Raw genomic sequence first — 25,675 nt, forward strand, 5'->3', positions numbered from 1 at the left:
TATGGTCCCCACCCTGATTTCTAGCCCTTAATCCATATTTTACTAGCCCAGGCTAGCCTCTGGCCCCTACCCTCGGCCCTAGTGTAATAGGTCCCTGTCCTTAGCCCTCTCCCATCACCTTCTCCTTCCCCAACTCCACCGCTCTGAGTCTCTGACTACTCAAATTTTTCTGTTCCCTTAAGGCAGGGAGCAAGAAAAATTGGAAGAAATAATGAAGAAGAAAAGACAACTTTAAAAATAAAAAAGGAACTATATTAAGGCTGAAATGCACAAGAAGAGCACAAATTACAGCCTAATTTAGGCAAACATAAGTGCATTGTTGTGCAAATGTTTTCTTATTTCTTAGAAATTCAGGAGGTGGGATAGACAATTTATGAAGCTTTGCATATATGCTCAGTGCCACGTTGTAACTAATACAATTTGCAGATGGCAAATAAAATGTGAACAATGAGTATATTACAAAACAAATTCATTCATTCATTCAATCGTATTTATTGAGCGCTTACTGTGTGCAGAGCACTGTACTAAGCGCTTGGGAAGTACAAGTCGGCAACATATAGAGACGGTCCCTACACAACAACGGGCTCACAGTCCATATTATAGCTGTATTGCCAAAATGAATTTCATGCCAAACTTCATTAAATATCTTTAAGTAAAATTAAAGTAGAAATAATTGGCATATTAAATCTGGAGTATCAGGAAGAGGATTTTTAAAGTTAGGAGTACTGTAGGAATCGCTGCACTCAGAGACAAAGATATGAGCTAGAGAAAGTAGCACATCATCAGTTTAATGAGCAATACACCTGATGAAGATTCAGGAGAGCAAGTCTTTTCTTGGCTCTGCCACTCTGTCATTAATTAGCCACTTTGGCCAAGTAATTGCATTCTGGATTTCTCTACTGAATCTGATCCTCTTGCCCCATAGGCCAGGGGTATTGGTATCGTCCGCCAAGGATTTGGAAAAAGAATAATGGAGGTAACTAAAGTAAATACTGTCTTGGTGTCATTGCTGCCATAAAATAGGGTTCAAAGTGTTCTGATGATGATTTTCTGGAGCAGATGATGTTGACAAAAGAAGAAAAATGAATCAAGCATTTATGTTTGAAAAGGAAAAGCAATCACTTTTTTTCCCACGCAGTTGATAATCTTTGAAAAGAAAAAGGTATCTTTCCTCTCAGCATTTTGTGAACCCTGTTTTGAAATATCTATCACATTCTTGAATGATCATCTCATTAATGAAATAAAAGTATGAATGAATTCATACTTCCATTACATTTATGTTTTCTCTTTGTTGTTGATTCATTTCATTAGAGAAGCAGCATGGTGCAGGGGATAGAGCAGAGGCCTGAGAATCAGAAGGTCATAGGTTCTAATCCCGGCTCCATCACATGTCTGCTGTGTGACTTTGGGCAAGTCACTTCACTTCTCTGTGCTTCATTTACCTCATCTGTAAAATGAGGATTGAGACTGTGAGCCCTACATGGGACAGGAACTGTGTCCAACGTGATTTGCTTGTATCCACCCCAGTGCTTAGTACAATGCCTGGTGCAGAGTAAGCACCTAACAAATACCATTATTATTATTATTATTTAATAGGTTACATATACTTATAAGTCAACTATAGCCACACTGTTATTCATTTTGATATTCTGAATTCTTATAGCATTCTGAAGTTGGGGTGGGGTGGGGTGGGGAGGGGTTCTTTTTTCAGCCCAGAAGAATTTCATTATGGGTTCCCTCAGTATTGAAAATATACAATATTGTCAAATGTAAAATATTCTTTCTCGAACAAGTTTCTACAAATGGACTCAAGGGAAGTGAATGCTGCAGCCTGAATAATTTAGAATATCCATTTTCATTCTGTTTGAATAATTTTCTTATATTTGATTTTCATCTTGATTTACCATCTTGATTTATTTGGAGGAAATTTGGTAAAAAAAGGAGTGGGTAACTAATGGTGTGGCTAGTCTGTTCTTTGGTTCCTTTGAAATTTTTTACATGTGTTTGCTTGATACTGGCAGCTGTTAGGTTGTGTCATTCTCTGCCACATCCTTCCCTTTATTCTAGTTGAACTTGCAAAATTTAAAGTATCAGTCTTCACTAATAAGCCTATAGCAGCAACAAAACTAAGAAAATCAGCCATTCAAAAAAGATGTTTCTCTCCCTAGATTCACTTTAAAAAGTTTGGTGTTACTGATATCTCAGATGTGTGATGCCGGGTGAATACAAAGCTAATATCTTCATGCATTTTAATGTTGACCGTGTCTTGTTGGATGAATAATAGTGGGTATTTTATTTCCCTACTGTAGAGCTATTTCAGGTCTGAAAAGTTCCTATAAATCTGTGCCACAGATGAATGTTTTTGTTCAAAACTCAGTTGCCAGGTCCCCATTCCCTGGGAGTACATAGAAGGGACAGTTAAGGGAAACGAGAAAAATTTACTTTTAATTTAAACGAATGAATGAATAATACACAAGAGTAATGAAAAGGCAGCAACAAAATATAAGTAAGTTCATGGCTAATGGTGAAACATAGTTCTCTCCCAGTTCAGTACCATAAGTCTGTAATAAATTAATAGGAAGATTCCATGGAAATGAGTTTTAACAATAAGCAGATGGATATTGACAAATGGACTGCTTTGAACAGCTGAAATATTTCTGTATCTCATGTTTTCACTGTCTGCTTCATGAAAGGAGACCTGTGATTTTAAAAATGGTTAATAGATCCCAAGATGTATTTTTGAAAAAGGAAGGGAAAAGCAATGAGGAGACAAGGTAGATTGAGGGCAGGGAAACAGACCTGAACTTCTCCAAGAGCATGAACCTCCGAAGGCCAATTAAGGCACGCTTCTCAAGGGCTAGCAATTGGGCCAGTACTCACTACCTCCAGGATGGTGAGGGAAACCTACACCGGGCTTCAGAGTGATGGTTGTTGGTTTGGCTTGGTGGTTTGGCATGCAGTTTTCTAGGCCCCGGCTGTTCGTAGATGCATTTTGCTGCTGCTGTTTCTGCTGCTGCTACTGCTGTGGAATAGTCCTCATTTCATTAACTAGTAACAGCATGTGTGACTGCCCACTTTTGATCATACTAGGAACTTGAAACTTGGAACTTGATACCATCTCTGTAGACAGCACCATCATCTTTCCTGTCTCACAAACCTGTAACCTTGGCATCTCTCTCATTCAACCCACATATTCAGTCTGTGACCAAATCCTGTTGGTTCAACCTTCACAGTATGGTGAAAATCCACCCTTTTTTCTCCATCCAAACTGGTACTGCATAAATTCAAGCACCCATCCTAGCCAGACTTGATTACTGCATCAGACTCTTTACTGAACTCCCTGCCTCCTGTCTCTCCCCACTTCAGTCCATACTTCACTTTGCTGCCAAGATCATTTTTCCAAAAAACATTCAGTCCATGTTTCCCCACTGCTCAAGAACCTCCAGGGGCTGCCCATCGACCTTTGCATCAAACAGAAACTCCTTACCATTGGTTTTAAAACACTCAATCACCTTTTCCCCCATACCTCACCTTGCTGCTCTCCCACTACAAGCCAGCCCACACACTTTGCCTTTCTAATGCCAACCTACTCACCGTACCTCAGACTCACCTATCTTGCCACCGATCCCTCATCTATATCATGCTTCTGGCCTGGACCTCCCTCCTGCTTCATACCTGACAGACGATCACCTTCAAAGTCTTACTAAAAGCACATCTACTCACTAGGCCTTCCCCAGCTAATCCCTCCTTCCTCTACTCCCTCTCCCTTCTGCATGGTCCTTGTCCTTTGATTTGTGCCCTTTATTCACCCCTCACCCAGCCCCACAGCACTTATATACAATTCCATAACTTATTTATTTATATCAATGTCCGTATTCCTCTGTGAATTGGAAGCTCCCTGTGGGCAAGGAACATGTCTACCAACTTTATTCTATTGTACTCTCCTAAGTGCTTAGTACAGTGTTTAGCACATAGTAAGTACTCAATAAATATGATTGATTGATAGAGAGGAAGAAGCAGCATGGCTCAGTGGATAGAGCATGGGCTTTGGAGTCAGCGGTCATGGGTTCAAATCCCGGCTCTGCCAGTTGTCAGCTGTGTGACTTTGGGCAAGTCACTTAACTTCTCTGTGCCTCAGTTACCTCATCTGTAAAATGGGGATTAAGATTGTGAGCCCCCAGTGGGACAACCTGATCACCTTGTAACCTTGTAACTTTAAGCTTAGAACAGTGCTTTGCATATAGTAAGCGCTTAATAAATGCCATTATTATTATTCTATCACCGTTTCTTCTGCTGCAGGCTGGCAAAGTGCAATTTATATTCCCCCTTCCCCCTCCCCACCCTTCAAATGCATCTGGTCTGATTATGTACAATATACTCCTCTTTTTCTTTACCAATCAATCAGTGAGTCAGTGGCATTTATTGAGCACTTACTGTGTACAGAGAACTATACTAAGTGCTTCCTAGAGTACAATCCAATAGAGTTAGTAGAGGCAATCCCTGTCCATAAGGAACTGAGGGGAAATGGCAGAGTCTAAGAATATGTCCATAAGTGTTGTGAGTTTGGAGTGAGTATCAGTGTGCTTAAAGAGTCCAGTCCCAAGTGCATAGACAGTACAGAGGGGAGGGTGAATATGATGGGGGAAATGAGAGGTTAGTCAGGGAAGGCCTCTTGGAGGAGATATGATTTTAGCAGGGCTTTGAAGATGGGGGACGTGGTAGTCTATTGGATATGAAGGGAGAGGGAAACTCCTGGAAACATTATCTATCCTTGGCTTCAGTGGCACAGTCTTGCCCTAGTCTCTTTAGTGGGCTCCTCCTCTCCCTACCATCCTTTAACTTTTTGGAGTCCCTCAATCAATCAATCAATCGTATTTATTGAGTACTTACTGTGTGCAGAGCACTGAACTAAGTGCTTGGGAAGTACAAGTTGGCAACACATAGAGACGGTCCCTCTCAAGCCTCAGTTCTCTGTCCCCTTCTATTCTCTATCTATACCCACTTGATCAATCAATTGACCATTGGTATTTATTGAGCGCTTATTATGTGCAGAACACTGTACTAAGCACTTGGGAAAGTATAATACAACAGAATTAGCAGACACATTCCCTGCCCATAAAGAACTTGGAGGGGGAGACAGACATTAATATAAATGAATAAGTAATTTAGGATATATAACTTAAAGATATGTACCTAAGTACTGTGGGGTTGGGGGTGGACCAAATTTCAAATGGCCAAAGGTCACAGATCCAAGTGCATAGTTCATGCTGAAGGGAGAGCAAGCCAGGGAAAAGAGGGCTTAATTGGGAAAAGTGTCTTGGAGGAGATGTGAATTTAATAATTATTTGAAGGTGGGAAGAGTGGTCTGGCCTATATGGAGGGGGAGGGAGTTCCAATCAATGGGGGAGGACATGGGAAAGGGGATAGCAGATACTTTTTATTACTGGTTTTAAAGCACTTAATCATTTAACCCCCTCCTACCTTACCTCTGTGATTTCTTACTATAACCCAGCCAGCACACTTCGTTCCTCTAACGCCAGTCTACTCACTGTACCTTGATCTCGTCTGTCTCACAGCTGACCTGTTGTCCACATCCTGCCTCTGGTCTAGAACACCTTCCCTCTTCACATCTGATGATCAGTCACATTCCCCACCTTAAAGTCACATCTCCTCCAAGAGGCCTTCCTCGACTAAGCATTCATTTCCTCTTCTCCGACTTCCATCTGTGGCCCTTGAACTTGGATTTGCACCTTTTTATTCACCCTACCCTCATTCCCTCAGCACCTTTGTACATATCCATCATTTGTTCATTTATGTTAATGCCTGTCTCCCCCTCGAGACTGTAAGCTCATTGTGGGCAGGAAATGTGCACACCAACACTGTTATATTTTACTCTCCCAAGCGCTTAGAACAGTGCTCCACACACAGTAAGTGCTCAATAAATACAACTGATTGATGGGCAGTCAATAAAGACCACTGCTGTTACAAATACACCGCCCCGGCCCCACCAGTCTTCTGCATTTATAACTGAACCCACCCCTAGTCGGCTGGATGGGTGAGGGCAAGGCAGGAACTGAGGGCCCTGGAGAAACCGGTGCAGGTTTGTGAAGAGGGTGGAGGAGACAAAGAGCAGCTGAGGGGACAAAGGTTCTAAAGAAGCCTGGGGAGAACGGAGTGAGCAGGAACCGGGAGTAGGAAGGAGATAGTAGGAAGGTGGGAAAAGTAACAAATATCCATATATTAAAAGGCATACGTGGGTGATAGATGGAACTTTTAAAAAACAGATTTTCCTAATATATTTTCCAAAACTAGTTTTTGAAATTCTTTTGAAGGATCTTACACTTAAAATGGTCAACCTCCAACATGTAGCCATGAAATCTTGAAAAGGAAGAACTGGGGAGGGAAGGCTGTGTCTAGATGGGCTTAAATTTGCTGTTGATTCCTGCTGTTTTCCAAGGCTGATGCCAGGTATTGCATCATCTGGATTTCAAATGCAGAGAGACTAGATGGTTACATTTTTATGGGAATATTCACTGGTTCATTTTATTGCTGTTCCTTTTGTCCTTGTATCTGTGTCCTGTTCTAGACTTCATTTCAATCAGCAGAACTAACCTGCTGGGGTGGAACACATTCCATCAGAGCAAATTTTTATTTCACAGATTTCTAGGCATGTGACCTGAAAGATGAGAGGGATTACATTGCCTGAGAGTCAAAAGACCTGGAGTTCTAATCTCAGCTCTGCCACTTGCCTACTGTATGACCTTGGACAAGTCACTTAACTTCACTGGGCCTCAGTTTCCTCATCTTTAAAATGGGCATTTAATATCTATTCCCCTTCTACTTTGACAGTGAGTCCTGTGTGGGACAGAGACTGTGTCTAACCTGATTAACTTGTATCTTCCCCAGCCCTTAATACAGTGCTTGACAAATAGTAAGCACTTAACAAATACCACGAATTATTATAATTATTATTGATTCTCCATTTGTATATGAAACCTATTTGACCTTCGTCACATTTCAGAATGCAATCCGAAGTGGTGTTATTACTTTTAATAAAACACGACAATTTCCTATCTAGTTAAGACATACTTCGAAGTTCTTTTTCTGAACTTTTTAGAAACTTTAAAAATTATTTGTTCTTAGCAGCCCCTAAATGCTATTTCTTGTGAGTGGGAGAAATCCAGGGACCCTGAGATTATAGAGTCTGTACAGTTTGAGGAGGGGGTGTGGGAACAGAGTTATACTAATAATAATTGTGGCATTTGTTAAACGCTTACTATGTGCCAACTATTGTACTAAGCACTGGGGTAGATACAAGATAATCAGGTCTGGCCCAGACCCTTTCCCTCATGGGGTTCACAGTCTGAGGAAGAGAGAAAACAGGAATTTCATCTCCATTTTCCAGATGCTTAAATTGGAGAAGTCAAGGACGTTGCCAAAGTTACAAAGCAGGCGAGTGGTGGAGCCAAAATTCAGACTTCCAGGCCCAAGCTCTTTCCACTAGGTCACACTGTTTTTCGAGGTGGGGAGGACTTGGTGGGGCACATGGTTCCATGGGAAAAAGCCATCACTTCTTTCCCTCCTTCCCCTGCCCCAAACAAAACCGAGAGAAGCAGCATGGCTCAGTGGAAAGAGCACGGACTTGGGAGTCAGAGGTCATGGGTTCTAATCCAGGCTCCGCCACTTCTCAGCTGTGTGACTTTGGGCAAGTCACTTAACTTCTCTGTGCCTCAGTTACCTCATTTGTAAAAATGGGGATTAAGATTGTGAGCCCCGCGTGGGACAGCCTGATCACCTTGTATTTCCCCCAGCGCTGAGAACAGTGCTTTGCACATAGTAAGCACTTAACAAATACCATTAAAAAACAAAACAAACAAAAAAAACACCAATTCTACCACTGTCTGAGCAGTTGGTCAGTGGAATACTGGTTTGTTTCTGGTCACTTGAGCTACTTAGAGATTGGAAATGGTTATTATTTCTCCACTTTTCTCATTCTAGCCTCTTTGCTTCCCCTGCCTTCTCTTTTTTTCTTCACTTTGTGCTGCAGCCGCTCTTTAGGAAAGTATTGCCCTCCACTGTGGGAGTGTCACTTCAGAAGCAATCCGGGGAATCATCACTTTCCAACTTTAGACTTCAGATTGCAGAAATGATGAAAAAATTCAAATAATTCAGTTCAGAAGATTAAATACTGAACCTAGAGGGAGGAAGCCAGATGATCTCCCCTGTGACTTCATCACTGACATCCTCCATTACTCTGGGCAAATCAGGTTTTTTGCATTTAAGAACTATTTACCCCTGTATATCCTCAAATCACTCCCCACCAAATAATGCCTTCGCCCTCTCAGAAGCTTTGTTAAGATTTATGAGATACTATTCATGGAGCATTTTGAATCCCTGAACTATTGTATAATTTAAGAGAGTTGGTTTCTGGTCTCAAATTCTCCACAGACTAGCCTTGTGATGGTAGACAAGGAATTCGTCACTTATCCTTGTGGATGGGGAAAGTGTCTACCAACTCTGTTATATTGTACACTCCCAAACACTTAGTACAGTTATCTACACGCAGTGTCATTCATTCATTCAATCATATTTATTGAGCACTTACTGTGTGCAGAGCACTGTACTAAGCGCTTGGGAAGTACAAGTTGGCAACATATAGAGACGGTCCCTACCCAACAGTGGGCTCACAGTCTAGAAGGGGGAGACAGACAACAAAACAAAATATATTAACAAAATAAAATAAATAGAATAGTAAATATGTACAAGTAAAATAGAGTAATAAATCTGTACAAACATATATACAGGTGCTGTGGGGAGGGGAAGGAGGTAGGGTGGAGGGAGGGGGATGGGGAGGAGGGGAAGAGGAAGGAGAGGGCTCAGTCTGGGAAGGCCTCCTGGAGTAGGTGAGCTCTCAGTAGGGCTTTGAAGGGAGGAAGAGAGCTAGCTTGGCAGATGTGCGGAGGGAGGGCATTCCATGAATGAACAGAGGAGTTTAGTGACCTGCCCAAGGTCATACAGCAGACAGGTGGCAGGTCCGGAATTCAAACCCAGGTCCTCCGACTCCCATGCTCTTTCCACTAGGCCTCACTGCTTCCCACAGGAACACCACAGGAACTCCCATAGGAGTTGTAGGAACACCCTAGGAATGACCCATGCAGAGTTCTAGCTAGGAGCTATTGGAGGGATCCTTCTTCTCTGTTTGGAGGAGAGAAGGTTAAATTTACTGGCCTTGGGACCGGGATACTGGTAAGAGGGGCTGTTTGAGAGCAGCAGAGATTGATTCCAGAGAACAGGGATCTGCATATCATATGCCTTCTCATTCTGAAGTTTCTAAAATTAGAATAATGCTGGTTCTGGTCTGGGACCAATTCTGGGCCCTTGTTTCCTCAATTGGTAAAATATAGACAGAAATATCTGTTCCCTATCAACCTCCTGGGGTGATTTCGGAGGGACTTAGGGAAATGCTGGTAGCCCCATAAAAGAAATGTTTGAAATGTATTCCAAATATATGTTACGGAAGGCAAAAGAAAAGATGTATGGAGCAGAACTAAATTTTCAAACTTGCTTTGCTTGAATGATCTCCAAAAGTCTAGCGTTGTCTAGAAATTTGATTCCATTCAGCTGTGAACTTCCCATGTGTGTAATGTGAATGCCAGTTGTTTCTAAAGGCAACTTTTACACCAGTTTGGGCACGGGGTGGGTCATCCTAGTCATTTTCAAGGAACAGCCAAGCTGTATAAGCAGTGGGAGAAGAAAAAGACAGTTTGGTTTCTCTCTGATCTTAGCAGTCTCTTCCCAGTTTGGAGAGTCCCAAACTTAGCAGCCGGCTGTCAGTTTGTGCACCCAGTGTGGTCAGGACTATGAATCCCACATTGGCCTTCTGAGCCTTATATGTATTCATAGGTGAACTTCACCATCAGGAGTGTTTTCTTTGAAGGATAAGGACAACTATATGTATTTTCTCCTGATGCAGCTTCTCAGTTAATCAAAGGCATGTACTGAGTACTTACAGCATGCAGAGTACCAAACTAAGCATTTGGGAGAGTACAGTAGAGTTGGTAGAGACAGGCCCTGCTCCACAAGGAGCTTACAGTATTGTAGGGAGGGAATACAACAAGTGACTTGGAGCGGCTGGGTAGCAGTTTGAATTGAGAGGAAGGAGTGGATTCTAGAGCTGTTGTGAAGATAGTAGCGGAGTGTCTCAGGGACATTCTGTTTCTCGCTCCCATTCCCCAATGACTGAGTGTGTGTGCACACGTGTGCCTGATCTGTGTGTATATTGTGTGTACCCTCGGTGACTTACGCACAGGCTTGGGAGCCAGAGGTCGTGAGTTCTAATCCTGGTTCCGCCACTTGTCAGCTGTGTGACTTTGGGCAAGTCACTTAACTTCTCTGGGCCTCAGTTACCTCATCTGTAAAATGGGGATTAAGACTGTGAGCCCCACGTGGGACAACCTGCTAGCCTTGTATCTATCCCAGTGCTTAGAGCAGTGCTTGGCAAATGCCATTATTATTATTATTATTATTATTATTATTATTATTATTATTATGCTATTTGTCGCTTCTCAGATCACCTTCAAAGAGCTTCTCCTTAAATAATTTTCTCCAAGAAGGGAGGTGGGGAGAGCATGAGGCATGTGTGGGGTCAATCCTCTTGATTTTTCTATTGCTTTGTTACTGTGGCCATGGGCTGGGGTTTCCCAGAGAAAGTGGTTTTTAATTTTTCCTTTTCTACATGCCTGTTTGAGGGGCAAAGGCAAAAAGGGTTAGGGAAAACTTCAAAAGGCTCTCAGAGTATTCGTTCATTCATTCAATCGTATTTGTTGAGCGCTTACTGTATGCAGAGCACTGTACTAAGCACTTGGGAAGTACAAGTTGGTAACATATAGAGACGGTCCCTACCCAATAGCAGGCTCGCAGTCTAGAAGGGGGAGACAGACAACAAAACAACACATATTAATAAAATAGAATAGTAAATACATACAAGTAAAATAAATAGAGTAACGTATGGCTGGGGTAGGCTCCAGGAGACAATATTTAAGTGCCAGCCTTCAGAAATTTCAAGGAATTGCAATGCTGCCTGCAATTTCTTAAGCATCAATTTTCAGGTGATCCTTTCTTTTCTAAATGACAAAAATAGCAAAACTGCTAAAAATACCTACGTTTTGGAACAATATGCTTCTTTGTGGAAGAGGTCAAGGCCGCCAGTGTCAACCGCTTTGATCTGTGTTTGGTAACGAGTGGTTTCTGGGAAGTCCTTCTTGAAACCAGGTAGGGGAGTGACTTCATGGCTTGGAGCCCATTCAAGCAGCAAGATGGAAATGAAAGAAATTCCCCTCTTCACTCCCCCTCTTTTTCCCCTCTGCACCCATCTCAATCCTGCTCTCAACTTACTAAAACTTTTAAATTAATGATATTTGTTAAACACTTACTATGTGCCAAGCCCTGTGGTAGATACAAGACTAGACAGGTTAGACATAGTGTCTGTTCCACAGTCTAAGTAGGAGGGAGAGGAAGTATTGAATCCTCATTTGACAGATGAGGAAACTGAGGCCCAGAAAAGTTAAGTGACTTGTCCAAGGTCACAAGGCAGACGAGTGACAGAACTGGGATTAGAATCCAGGACCTCTGACTCTTAGGCCCAAGCTTTTTCCACTAGGCCCCACTGCTTCTTTGCAGCCACTGGTACTGTTTTTGCTCAGCCACTCACAACACTGAATAGACAAAGCACAAAAATCAGTGATCTTCACCACCTGCCTGTTGTATATTATAGCTACTAGCCTTGATCATTAGGGCAAATGGCTCTCAGCAAAGCTGTGCTAAAACCTTTCGGAAATAATTCAGGAAGTTGCTAGAGCTTGCCCTGACCACAAAGGTCCTTTTATCCAGCGCTTAGAACAGTGCTTTGCACATAGTAAGTGCTTAACAAATACCATCATCATTATTATTATCATAAGATGAATTTCAAATTTAATTTTGAAAGCTCAGTATTAGGAAATGAAACTTGAAAAATCACCCCCTGACTTTTTCTTTTAATGGTACTTGTTAAGCACTTACTATGTGCCAGACACTGTAGTAAGCAATGGGGGAGATACAAGGCTTCAAGGCTCTCCATCACCTCGCCCCCTCCTACCTCACCTCCCTTCTCTCCTTCTACTGCCCAGCCCGCACCCTCCGCTCCTCTGCCGCTAATCTCCTCACTGTACCTCGTTCTTGCCTGTCCCGCCGTCTACCCCCGGCCCACGTCATCCCCCGGGCCTGGAATGCCCTCCCTCTGCCCCTCCGCCAAGCTAGCTCTCTTCCTCCCTTCAAGGCCCTGCTGAGAGCTCACCTCCTCCAGGAGGCCTTCCCAGACTGAGCCCCTTCCTTCCTCTCCCCCTCGCCCCCCTCTCCATCCCCCCATCTTACCTCCTTCCCTTCCCCACAGCACCTGTATATATGTATATATGGTTGTACATATTTATTACTCTATTTATTTATTTATTTATTTATTTTACTTGTACATTTCTATCCTATTTATTTTATTTTGTTGGTATGTTTGGTTCTGTTCTCTGTCTCCCCCTTTTAGACTGTGAGCCCACTGTTGGGTAGGCACTGTCTCTATGTGTTGCCAATTTGTACTTCCCAAGCGCTTAGTACAGTGCTCTGCACATAGTAAGCGCTCAATAAATACGATTGATTGATTGATTGTTACAAAATAATTAGATTGAACACGGTCCCTGTCCCACTCAGAGCTCCCAGTCTAAATTGGAGGGAGGAAACTGAGACCCAGAGAATTAATCAATCAATCCATGGTATTCATTGAGCACTTATTATGTGGAGAACATTACATTAAGCACTTGAGAGAGTACAATAAACAGAATAAGCAGACCCATTCCCTGCCCATAATGAGTTTATAGGCTGGAGAAGTTAAATAACTTGCTCAAACTAACACAGAGGCAAGTGGCAGAGCCAGGGTTAGAATCCAGATCTTCTCACTCCCAGGTCCGTGCTCTTTTCACTAGGCCATGCTACTTCCCTCATGTCCACGTGGCCAAGAGGAGGGGTGGACCTAGGGAAAAGGACTTAGTGCCTAAGTGGCCGGATAAGGCCCCCACAAGAAGAGAAGCAGCGTGGCTCAGTGGAAAGAGCACGGGCTTTGGAGTCAGAGGTCATGGGTTCAAATCCCAGCTCCACCAATTGTCAGCTGTGTGACTTTGGGCAAGTCACTTAACTTTTCTGGGCCTCTGTTACCTCATCTGTAAAATGGGGATGAAGACTGTGAGCCCCCCGTGGAACAACCTGATCACCTTGTAACCTCCCCAGCGCTTAGAACAGTGCTTTGCACATAGTAAGCTCTTAATAAATGCCATCATTATTATTATTAAGAGGCAATCCCTCTTGGTGCTTTGTACCAATTGGCCCTGGGAGGGAGGAACCTCTGGAGGGAGTCGTGAGAAGGGGGGAAAGGGAAAGGTTAGGAAAGGTTTTTCCATTTCAGTTTCTCAGTAAGGATGCAGATGACAACCCATAGAGGCATTCTGCCGCACCTGCCCTTTCTGGCAAACTGTCTGGGGCAGAGTTATCCCTGTTACTGACATTTGTGGGCTTGTCACATTATCCTAAGACTGCCTGGAAAGCCTTTTGCTACAGACACAGGCTTCCCTCAATTCATCTTTCATTCTGGAGGATTTGCAAAGATTTAAACAATTAAAGGTTAGATCTCAACTACCCACCATATGGGAAAAGCATGTTCTCTTCCGGCTTGTCCATGTATTCATTTGTAAGCTCTTCTGGGCAAGCACCCATCTTGTGGCTAATTCTCCCTCTGAGAAGCTCTTTCATGGCATTAGGTTTCATACATCTCAGTCTTCTTGCTGGCACAAGGCATTTGGTTTCATGGTGAGAAGTCTTTAGTTTTGCCTAGTAGGGATAGTCTACCCTGCCCCAGGGGACTCTGGGGCAGGGGAGAATGGCAGGCCTTTCTACATAGCAAATACTCTTTTTGAGTATTTAGTTGTCACTCATATTTGAAGGAGACCCGATTCACCTATGAGTGTGTGTGTGTGGCTGGAAAGGCCAAGGTGGGATCCACAGTCGAGGTCACATCGGGCACACAAAAAAGCTGTCCCTTGTTGTGTCTAATGTTTGCAGCATCTGGTGCTGGTTTCTCTTTCCAGTTAACCAAGGAACAACATCAACAGTCATCCAGAGGAGGCAGATCCAGTGTTTCTCAGCACAGCCAGATCCGGGGGCCTGAAAGGGGGACTCGCTTGTACTCTAGTGGATGGTGATCCAACTAAACTTAGCCTCTCTCCCTGTGCCTCCATTTAGAGTCCCAGCTGAGGGAGCTGGTCAGAGCTCAGCTTTCTTCTCAGGCAGACAGTTGAAAACATAACATTTGTTGAGTTGATGGGCTAATGTGTGTCTATTTGAGGCTTATTTTTTCAATATTTGTTATCCTTCATCCAAAACTCAAGGTTTATTTCCATTTACTAGATGACCTCACCTCTGTTTGCTCTCTTTTTTCTGATTCATTAATTCCATTGAATTTTAAAGGATATGTACAAGTGAACAGCTGAAAGTTGGGGAGTAATTGCAGAGAGATGGTGCATCAATCAATGGCATTTATTGAGTGCTTACTATAGAGCACAGTACTAATTGTTTGGGATACTACAATGCAACAGAGTTGCCAGCCAAGATTCTTTCCCTCAAGGATCTTAAAGTCTAGGGGGGGAGACACATCTTAAGAGGAAGCAGCAGTGCTATGGAGCTGTGGTGGGGTGAGTATCAAAGTACTTCAGACTAATGTGGGACTGAGTTGGGAAGAGAATCAAAGTGCTTAAGAGGTACAGACCCAAGGCATAGGTGGCGGTGAAGGGAGGATGAATAATTGGGAAAATGAGCGGTTATTCAGGGAAGGCCTCTTGGAGGTGGTGTGATTTTGTAAGACTTTGAGGTTGGGAAGAGTGGTAGTCAGTTGGTTATGAAGGTGAAAGGAGTTCGAGTCAGAGGGAGGGTGTGAGCAAGGGTTCATCTGTGAGAGAGAAGTGTGTGAGCTGGGTTGTAGTGGGCTATTAGCAAGGTTAGGTAGGGAGGAGAGAGCCAATTAAGAGGCTTAAAGCTGATGAGATGGAGTTTCTGTTTGATGCAAAGTTAGGTGGGAAACCATTGGAGGTTTTTGAGGATTGGGGAGACATGAGCTGAACTGGTTTTGAGAAAAATGATCCGTGCAGGTTCTAATCCTGTCTCAGCCACTCATCTGCTGTGTGACCTTGGGTAAATCACTTAGCTTCTCTATGCCTCAAAGTACCTCATCTGTAAATTGAGGATTAAGACTGTGAGACCCATGTGGGACATGGAGTGTGTGCCATGTGGTTATCTTGTATCTACCCCAATGCTTAGTACAGTGCCTGCAAGCACTTAACAAATATCATAAAAAAAGAAATGGAGAGGAGAGACAGGAGGCAGGGAGGTCAGAGAGGAGGTTCATGCAGTTAGTTAAGGTGAGATATGATAAGTACCATGGTAGCAGTTTTGATGAGGAGGGAGGGGCAGATTTTAGAGTTGTTACGAAGGAAGAACCCACGGGATTTGGTGATGCTGAATATGTGGGTCGAAGGAGAGAGGTGAGTCAAGGATAACGCCAAGGTCATGGACTTTTGAGACAGAGAAGATGGATAGGATGGGAGGTAGATGGGAAGAAAACTAGAGGAGTTAGACTGGGATAGAAGAAGAGAGGGGATTTTGTGGGTCAGGTGACTGAGAAGAGTATACATACACTGTGCGTGCCTTCCCAAATGTAATAATAATAATGATTGTATTTGTTAAGCACTTACTATGTGCAAAGCACTGTTCTAAGCACTGGGGGGATACAAGGTGATCAGGTTGTCCCACGTGGGGCTCACAGTCTTAATCCTCATTTTACAGATGAGGTAACTGAGGCACAGAGAAGTTAAGTGGCTTGCCCAAGGTCACACAGCTGACAAGTGGCTGAGTCAGGATTCAAACCCATGACCTCTGACTCCCAAGCCCACGCTCTTTCCACTGAGCCACGCTGCTTCTCAATAATTATAGAAGCTGTGGAATTTGTAAAGCACTTAAATATGTCCAAGCCCTGTTGTAGATAAAAGATAATCAGATCAGATACAGTCCCTTTCCCATAGTCTAAGGAGATGGGAGAGCAGATATTTAATCCCCATTTTACTGTTGAGGAAACTGGGTACAGAGATGATACCTAACCAGTCCAAAATTCCCAGCAGGTAAGAGGCAGAATCAGGATTAGAACCCAGGTCTTCTAGCTCCCAGTCCTAAACTCTTTCCACTTGGCCACACTGCTTCTCAGCTCCCTGCCCCCTAGACAAGGACAGGGGACAGGGACTGTTTCTGACCTGATTATCTTATATCTAGCTCAGTGCTTGGTATGGTGCTTGGCATACAGTAAGTGCTTAACAAATACTATTATTAATATCTTGCTTAATATTACTGTAAATGCCATTACAAGCTTAAACTAGTTTCCCAGCCAGTCCATTGTTCGATGTCCAATAGGAGCAAAGGATGCAATTTGATGGTCACCTTCTTAACTACCTTCTAAAATACCCCAGTTTTCCTCTGTTGGTACTGTTAGATGGGGAGGTCATAACCACTCAACCATTCAACAGGCCTGGCTAAGAGAACCACAGGGAAAGAAAAGACAAGAAAAACTACAAAATCCAGGATGCCAAAGGGCTGGTTTGCCAAACCTCCCAGAAGCTGTTGGAACGTTTTGGAAGGAGTTTGCCTCCCATAGCAACAGTGGAAGAGCTTTACTCCCATTCTGGGCAGCACTAAGCTTCCCTCAGGGAGAGTTCTGACAGAAACCTCAGCCTAGTGGGTTGCTTCACTCCTATAACCTGGTCTGGCCTAGGTCTCTGCTGGAAGAATTTTTCCATGTGGTACGGCCTTTTTTCCTCACTGCTTAAGCTATACAGGTTAAAGAGGAGGCTAAAATGAACTATTTGGGGTTATTCCACTCTAACCCTTTTCCATCTGTTTTCTATAAGCAAAAGCCATAGGTTGCCAACTTGTACTTCCCAAGTGCTTAGTACAGTGCTCTGCACACAGTAAGCGCTCAATAAATATGATTGAATGAATACATGTGGCCTAGCGTATGGTAAGCAGCTTTTGTAATCAGGTCATCAAGCTTCCCATTTGTAGCTTTAAACCTCTAAAGAGCAGTCTGTAAACCTCCTTTGCATCACTGTTGGTATTCTTTGCCATGTGTAATACTGATAAACTCTTAACTTTGGCCATTATTCTGTTTGGGAATCTGGTGCAGCCTGGATTACTGAGCCTTTGCAGAGTGAGCAAAAAAGATCTTGGTCAATATCTACAAACCCTCTGCCTCTGGATTACTCTGGATACAGGGTAGTCCTTGTTTTTGTTATTTTTAGCCCTAGCTCACTGTTACACAGCTAGGTGGCCCCAATCTCAATCACCTGAAGCAAAAGTTTCTGAGTCTAATGATAGACCATTGTTATAACTGGCAGACCACTGCTCTCCTCATTTTCAAAGGCCTTCCCTGATTAATTGCTTACCTTCCCACCCTATATCCCCAACTCCAGCGCTTAGTACAGTGCCTGGCACATAATAAGCCCTTAGCAAATACCATAACTATTATTATTATTATTATTATTATTATTATTATTATTACCACTTCAACACTTCCACACCACCTGAGCACTAATGTACTCCCCCCCAACCTCTGTAGCATGTATTTATGTAGCTTTATATTCTGTTACTTCCCTCTATCTGGAATGCATTTGCTAGACTGTTAGCCTCTTGAGAGGAGGGATAGTATCAACTGTACTCCACCTGCTTAATGCATTGCCTGCACACTGTTGGTTCCTAATAAATACTATTGGTTGATTAAAGTAGCTTTGATCTCCTGCCTGACACACCTGAAAATTTATTCTGTAAAGGCTTCTGGCCTAGGGCTCACAAATCACCTGGGACCCAAGACCCTTCCTTTCAATTTCCAGCTGGTTAAAAGATTACATCTGGTATTGGTAGCTACTCAGCTAAATTACTGCAATACTTTCCACCTGTAATATCTCCCCATCTGGAGGTGCAAATTGCCTAGGATGTAACAGTAAACTTACAGAGTGAATGGATCCACGAAAGCTGTTAGACCTCTTCTTTGCTTACCTGGCTACCAAAGGGCTACTACCTTGAGGGTTCAACTTCTGTCATTGTTTCTTCAAAACCTGATTTTGCTTCTGAAGATTCAGAGCAGAGGCTTTAAGAGTGAATCCTTGTGACTGCGATTGCATATTTTAATAGCCATATTTTATAAAATGAATAGTAAAAATAATCTTCCTTTTATAAAAAAGAAAACATGCAAGTGATAAACAATGCACAACCACTGTAATGCACCATTACTGTTGTTCTCTAAGTACCCTGAAGTCAGATAATAAAATTCTGACATATTCCAATTGTAACTTTGACATAATCACATATGTATGCACTGACATGCAGGATAGTTTCATGGCTATCTAAAATAAAATCGCACATATCCACATGAGAACTGCGAAAGTAGTTATTTAAAAATTTCTGTACTTGACAACAATGTATTAATAGTACTTGTTTTCAACAATGTGATTTTTAAAAAGAATACTGATTTCCTAAAAAAAAAGCCCTGGTTAGCACTATTAGAACAAATTAACTTCTAACACAACAGACTTTAATGCTATCTATGACACTTTTTAATCAGTAAGTAGGTACTGCTTAGTGATTGGCTCAAACTATAAAACTTTAAAAGTGTCACTGTATTGCCCTTTCACCCAGGCCTCCCAATGAGGTATTTTTATTGCATTTGAGAAATTGGGTGCCTCGATTGTGTTGTCAAAATGGCTTCCCTGGTCATAGATACTGCAAGATTTCAAATCTTGATTCAGATCAATGTAAATATTCATCCTAGCATTTCCCAAGATGAAATAACCTGCAGTAAAATTCAGTTTGTAGTTCCAGCCCAAAAGCAGCAGCATGGCTCAGTGGAAAGAGCATGGGCTTTGGAGTCAGAGGTCATGGGTTCAAATCCCAGCTCCGCCACTTGTCAGCTGTGTGCCTGTGGGCAAGCCACTTAACTTCTCTGTGCCTCAGTTCCCTCATCTGTGAAATGGGGATTAAGACTGTGAGCCCCATGTGGGGCAACCTGATCACCTTGTAACCTCCCTGGCACTTAGAACAGTGCTTTGCACATAGTAAGTGCTTAATAAATGCCATCATTATTATTATTAGTAACGTGTTCTGCACACAGTAAGAGCTCAATAAATACCACTGATTGATTGATTGTATCTCGATCTCATCTATCTCACTGCCAATACTTGACCACATCCTCCCACTGGCCTGGAACTCCTTCCTCCTTCATAACCTGATAGACCACCACACCACTTGGGTGTGTACCTCTAAACACTTTGATACACATCACCATCCCAGTCCCACAGCACTTATGTACATATCCTTATACTCAACCATTTTAACTATATGCAACCTATTTTAATGTCTGTCTCCCCTACTAGACTCCAACTCCTCATGTGCAGGGTTTATACCTACCAACTCTATTGTATTGTGCTTTCCCACAGTAAGCTCTCAATAAATACCATTGATTGAATGAGTGAGTGAGTGAAATGGATAGGAAGGGGGAGAGGAGAAGATAGAGAGAAAATAGAACAGGAGCCAAAAGAAACAAAGAGATGGAGAAATCTCTTTGTTTATTGGGAAACCATAATCCTGGACTGGAAGCAGTCAGAAGCAATTATGGGTTCTGTTCACTAGCTTAAGGAATAACAGTGATGAGTACAGATGGTGACCTTCAACTCAGGATGAAAATAGTTTTATTTTTATATAACTTTGTTGTGTTTTCCTTCCCCAAGTAAGGCCTTAATAAATACCATTATTAGTAATAATAATTATGGTACCTGTCCCTTGTCCCCCTCTCCCCATGCCGGCCCCCGTCAACTCGCTCCCATCCAAACCCTTTCCCTCTCTTGCGCTGCCCCCTTCCCCACTTAGCCCTCCACAGCTGCTGCCAAGTGTGGCATGTGGAACCCCCGCTCCATCATGGGGACACTCCATTTCATCCTTGACCTGTTTCTGGCTCAATCACTCCTCCTCCTTGCCAACATTGAAACCTGGCTCTCCCCAGATGACGTGGTCTCCCCTGCTACTCTCTCCAGAGGGGGGCCTCATCTTCTCCCACTCTTCCAGACTCTCTGGGAAAGGAAGAGGTGTTGGCTTCTTTCTCGCGCCCCAATGCCACTTTCACACCATTCCACCTCCCCCATCCCTTTCTTTCATTTCCTTTGAAGCCCATATCATCCACCTCTGCCACCTACTCTGGATTCTAGTAGCTGTCATCTACTGCCCCCAAGGTCCCACCTCCAACTTCATTAATCATTTTGATCCCTTTCTAACATTCCTTTTCTCCTCCATGCCCACTCTGATCTTTGAGGACTTCAAAATCCACATAGATGTTCCTGATGACCCTTCTGCTGCCTGCCTTCTATCACCCCTCAACTCTGCTGACCTCCTAATCCACCCCACCTCGCCCACTCACCAACTTGGACACACACTCGATCTCATCATCTCTAACCACTTCACAATCTCTACCCTCACCAATTCTGAAATCCTCTATTGGACCACGACCTCCTCACTTGTCTCCTTTCTCACACACCTCCTCCCTGTAAATCTGTACTATTCCCATTCTATTTTCTCAACTCATCATGCCCTACTTAGCGTCCATGCCCAAACTACCTACCCTTGATGACCAAATAGACATTCTCAACTCACTCACTCCCCTATCCCTTTGTTGATCTTGTATCCATCCTAATCCTCCTTGACTGCTCAGCTGCCTTCGACACTATGGACCACCCCCTTCTCGTGGATAACGTTTCCCGGAGAAGGGGGTGGTCCACAGTGGAAACGTTATCCAACTTTGGCTTCACTGGCTCTGTTCTCTCCTGGTTCTCCTCTTATCTCTCTGCCTGTCCAGTCTCAGTGTCCTTTGTGGGGTCCTCCTCTGCCTCCTACCTCCTAACTGTGGGGGGTCCCTCAAGGTTCAGTGATGGGTCCCCTTCTATTCTCCATCTACACCCACTCCCTTGGAGAACTCATTCTCTCCCATGGCTTCAACTACTACCTCTATGCAGATGACACCCAAATCTACATCTCCTCTCTTGACCTCTTTCCCTCTCTCTAGGCTTGCATCTCCTCCTGCCTTCAAGACATCTCTACTTGGACATCCTCCCATCACCTCAAACTTAACATATCCAAAACAGAGCACCCAAACTTTGTCCTCTCCCTGACTTTCCCATCACTATAGATGGCATCACTATCCTTCCCATCTCACAAGCCTGTAACCTTGGCATTATCCTTGACTCCTCTCTGTCATTCAACCCACGTCACCAAATCCTGTCGGTCCCACCTTCACAACATCGCTAAAATCTGCCTTTTCCTCTCCTTCCAAACTGCTACCACATTATTTCAGTCACTCATCCTATCTCGCCTGGATTACTGCATCAGCTTCCTTGCTGATCTCCCAGCTTCCTGTCTCTCCCCACTCCAGCCCACACTTCACTCTGCTGCCCAGATAATTTTTCTACAAAAACATTCAGGACATGTCACTCCCCTCCTCAAAAAACTCCAGTGGTTGCCCATCCACCTCCATATCAAACAAAAACTCCTCACCATTGGCTTTAAAGCACTCCATCACCTTGCCCCCTCCTACCTCACCCCACTTCTCTCCTTCCACGACCCACCCTGTACACTTCCGCTCCTCTAGTCCTAAACTTCTCACCGTGCCTCGTTCTCACCTGTCTCGCCACTGACCCCTAGCCCACTCATTGCCTTTGGCCTGAAACTCTCTCCCTCTTCAAATCCGATTCCCCCCTTTCAAAGTCTTATTGAAGGCCCATCTCCTCCAAGAGGTCTTCCCAAACTAAGCCCCACTTTTCTTCATCTCCTATTCCCTTCTGCATTGCCCTAACCTGCTCCCTTTGCTCTTCCCCCTCCCAGCCCCACAGCACTCAAGTACGTATGTATAGTTTTAGTTTTATTGATGTCTGTCTCCCCACCTCTAGACCGTAAGCTTTTCATGGACAGGGAATGTCATCATTTCTTGTTGTATTGTACTTTCCCAAGTGCGTAGTATAGTGCTCTGCACACAGTAAGTGCTCATTAAATATGACTGAACGAATGAATGATGATCTCCCCAAGGGAGTGAGTTAGAAGAAGACCCAGACAAGAGCCCTGAGGGACATCCACAGTTAGGGGGTGGGAAGCAGAGGAAAAGCCAGAGAAGTGGTAGGAGAAGGAAACTGAATCAGAGGAAAAGTAGGAAAGTGTCAGAAAAACAAATGTTAGAGAGTGTTCCCAGGGAAAGGGGGTGGTCCACAGTGTCAAAGGCAGCTGAGAGATGGAGGAGGAATATGATGGAGCAGAATCTGCTATATTTGGCAAGAGTGAAGTCATTGGTGACCTCAGGGCAGTCTCAGTGTTGTGAAGGGAGTGGAAACTGGATTATGGAAGGTCGAGAAGAGGGTTGGAGGAGAGGAAGTGGAGGCAGTGGGTGTATATAACTCATTCAAGGAGTTTGGACAGGAATAGGGAGAGGCAGATGGGGTGTTAGCTGGATGGGACAGTGGGATCTAAAGAAGTATTTTTAAAATAGGGGAAATGTAGGCATGTTTGAAGGCAGGGGAAAAGGAGCCATCGACATAATGTATTTGGATAGTAATAATAATAATAATAATTATGGTGTTTGTTAAGCCCTTACTATGTGCCAAGCACTGTTCTAAGTACTGGGGTAAATACATGGTAATCAGGTTGCCCCAAGAGGGGCTCACAGTCTCAATCCCCATTTTACAGATGATGTAACTGAGGCACAGAGAACCAGAGAACTTAAGTGACTTGCCCAAGGTCTCATAGCAGACAAATGGTGGAGCTGGGATTAGAACCCACGACCTCTGATTCCCAAGCCCAAGCTCTTGTCCCTACCTAGGCCGTGCTGCTCAATAGACTAGAAATAATAGAAATAGTTGATGTGATCCTGCCCTCAGTGAGCTTACAATCTACTTCATTCATTCATTCATATTTATTGAGCACTTACTGTGTGCAGAGCACACTACTAAGCGCTTGGGAAGTACAAGCCAATGGATTTGAGGAGATGGACACTAAAATACATTACAGATAAGAGGATTGTAATATATTTTACATTTGGGAGAGTACAATACAATAGAGCTTTACAGCCTAGAGGAAGAAATTATGGTCTAGACTAAATCTTTTTAAAAGGACCTTGAGTCCCTGGGAGTTTTTAAATAGCCCGATACCCACTGCCTTCAGAACAGGGAAATTTTTCTGCATGTCCTGCTGATCAAATGATTGGTTATGAAAGACATCAGTTAATGTTCACTTTGATTTGGGAGGTCTCTTTCTGGCAAATAACATGGAATGATGGCATGAGCCTCATTTTTCAGGCACTATAAAGTTTTGCAGGCTACAGGGATTCTTCTTATCTTAGTGGCCCATCAATACGATGCTTTATTTGGAAGCTGAGAGGCAGGTGATTTAAGTCCCTTTTCCCAAGGTCTAAGAGGAAGTTGGAACCAGAACTGGAATAAGAATTCATTCAATCATATTTATTGAGAGCTTACTGTGTGCAGAGCACTGCACTAAGCGCTTGGATATAGGGGTCTTCTTGACCAATTGAATTGGGTCAGAGGGAGGCTCCCTTTCAGTCTGCATCACTGGGCTTTGGGACTGTTTCAGGAAAAGATTCTTTTTGTTCCAGCAGGGGTGCGGCTAGATACCGTGAAGAAAATCCTAGTGGAATAGTAGGGTTGAAGTTCATTAACTTGTTTGCACAGTCTTGGGTGGATAAAGATTAGCAACTTAAGGTGTAATGTGTGAGTTACATTTGAGATTCTCAAGAATTTGCCACTGAAAAACTCCTGGGGATGGGAATGGTGAATTTTCAAAAAGCCAGAAATAGATATTTGGAGTGTAGGAAGCATTTTCCGCCCAATCGTAAGACTCTTTTTTTTCCAATACGGAATGAAAATGGCATATGATGTCATTTTATTCCTCAGGGGCTGAGCCAAGATTATTTCCTGCTATATTTTTCCAGCACTTTAGCTATAGCCCACTTTTAAATGAGTCAAGCCTAAGTTCAAATTTAAACCAATGGACCAGAACCCCTTTAAAGTTCTTTACTGGATGATTGCTAATAAAGTTTTTATATTTTATATTCTAATGTATTCCAGGGCTTTAAGTGTATCGTAATCATTTGACTAGGTTTTCAACAGTTGTTGGCTCTCGCCCTCATCATATAGCAACCGTTGTGTAAATTAGTTTATTATTCTAACAGTTCACATGCTTTTGTGCCCTATTGTTTGAATTGTTTTGAGAAGAGTAAAATCTACATGTATTAGAAAATGAAATGAAGTAGACACTCAACTAGAAACCACTAGTGAGCATAACACGTTAATTCTGAATCATAACTGCTACTTAGAAAGTAGCGCTGTTCTCAGTACTTGCAAAATTCATTTGTTTTTAAATTTTATTTCATCAGGACCAAGGAAACGGCCGATGTTGAGCAGTTTATAAAATTCTGAGTGGCAATGCTACATATGTCAATGTAGCTGTTCTTTGGGTTGTGATTACTGCATTATGTATTTGTTTTTCCCCCTCTCAGGGTCGCCTGTGAAGACTTTCCAGTACCCTACCAGTCTCGACTATGGGAGGGAGAGTCAAGCAGATGCATACCCATTCCATTCCTAGCTTGGACAGTGGCTAGCGAGTGGAAGGCAATCTGCTACAAGTCAAAACTCACCTGTGCTGGGCAGCCACAGCATGGGAGAGAGTCAAGGGTGGAGACTCAAGGTTACTGCATGGAAGGAGGCAATGGTAAACCACTTCCGTATTTTTACCAATAAAACTCTATGGATGCACCACCAGAACGATTGCAGATGGAGGTGGGGCTGTCACCACATCCTGTCGGTCTCACCTTCACAACATCACTAAAATCTGCCCTTTCCTCTCCATCCAAACCACCACCAAGTTAGTACAATCACTCATCCTGTCTTACCTAGATTACTGCATCAGCCTCCTTTCTGACCTCCCAACCTCCTGCCTCTCCCCACTCCAGTCCATATTTAACTCTGCTGCCTGGATTATCTTTCTACAGAAACGTTCAGGGCATCTCACCCCCCTCCTCAAAAATCTCCGGTGGTTGCCTATCCACCTCCATATCAAATAAAAACTCCTCACCATTGGCTTTAAAGCTCTCCATCACCTTGCCCCCTCCTACCTCACTTCCCTTCTTTCCTTCTACACGCGGAGAAGCAGCATGGCTCAGTGGAAAGAGCACAGGCTTTGGAGTCAGAGGTCTTGGGTTCAAATCCTGCCTCTGCCAATTGTCAGCTGTGTGAACTTTGGGCAAGTCACTTAACTTCTCTGTGCCTCAGTTACCTCATATGTAAAATGGGGATTAAGACTGTGAGCCCCCCGTGGGACAACCTGATCACTTTGTAACCTCCCCAGCACTTAGAACAGTGCTTTGCACATAGTAAGTGCTTAATAAATGCCATCATTATTATTATTATTTATTATTACAATCCAACCCACACACTTCATTCCTCTGGTGCTAAGCTTCTCACTG

At 43.3% G+C, this 25,675-nt stretch overlaps 1 non-coding gene across 1 annotated transcript; it reads left to right on the forward strand.

Annotated features, from left to right (window-relative positions):
- The first annotated feature begins 24,699 nt into the window (after positions 1-24,699).
- Positions 24,700-24,837, forward strand: LOC119948992. Its single transcript, XR_005457091.1, has one exon. It is a non-coding gene; the product is annotated as a small nucleolar RNA SNORA7 (small nucleolar RNA).
- The last annotated feature ends 838 nt before the right edge of the window (positions 24,838-25,675 follow it).

Source organism: Tachyglossus aculeatus, chromosome X3 (assembly GCF_015852505.1).
Source record: "Tachyglossus aculeatus isolate mTacAcu1 chromosome X3, mTacAcu1.pri, whole genome shotgun sequence".
NCBI lineage: Eukaryota > Metazoa > Chordata > Mammalia > Monotremata > Tachyglossidae > Tachyglossus > Tachyglossus aculeatus.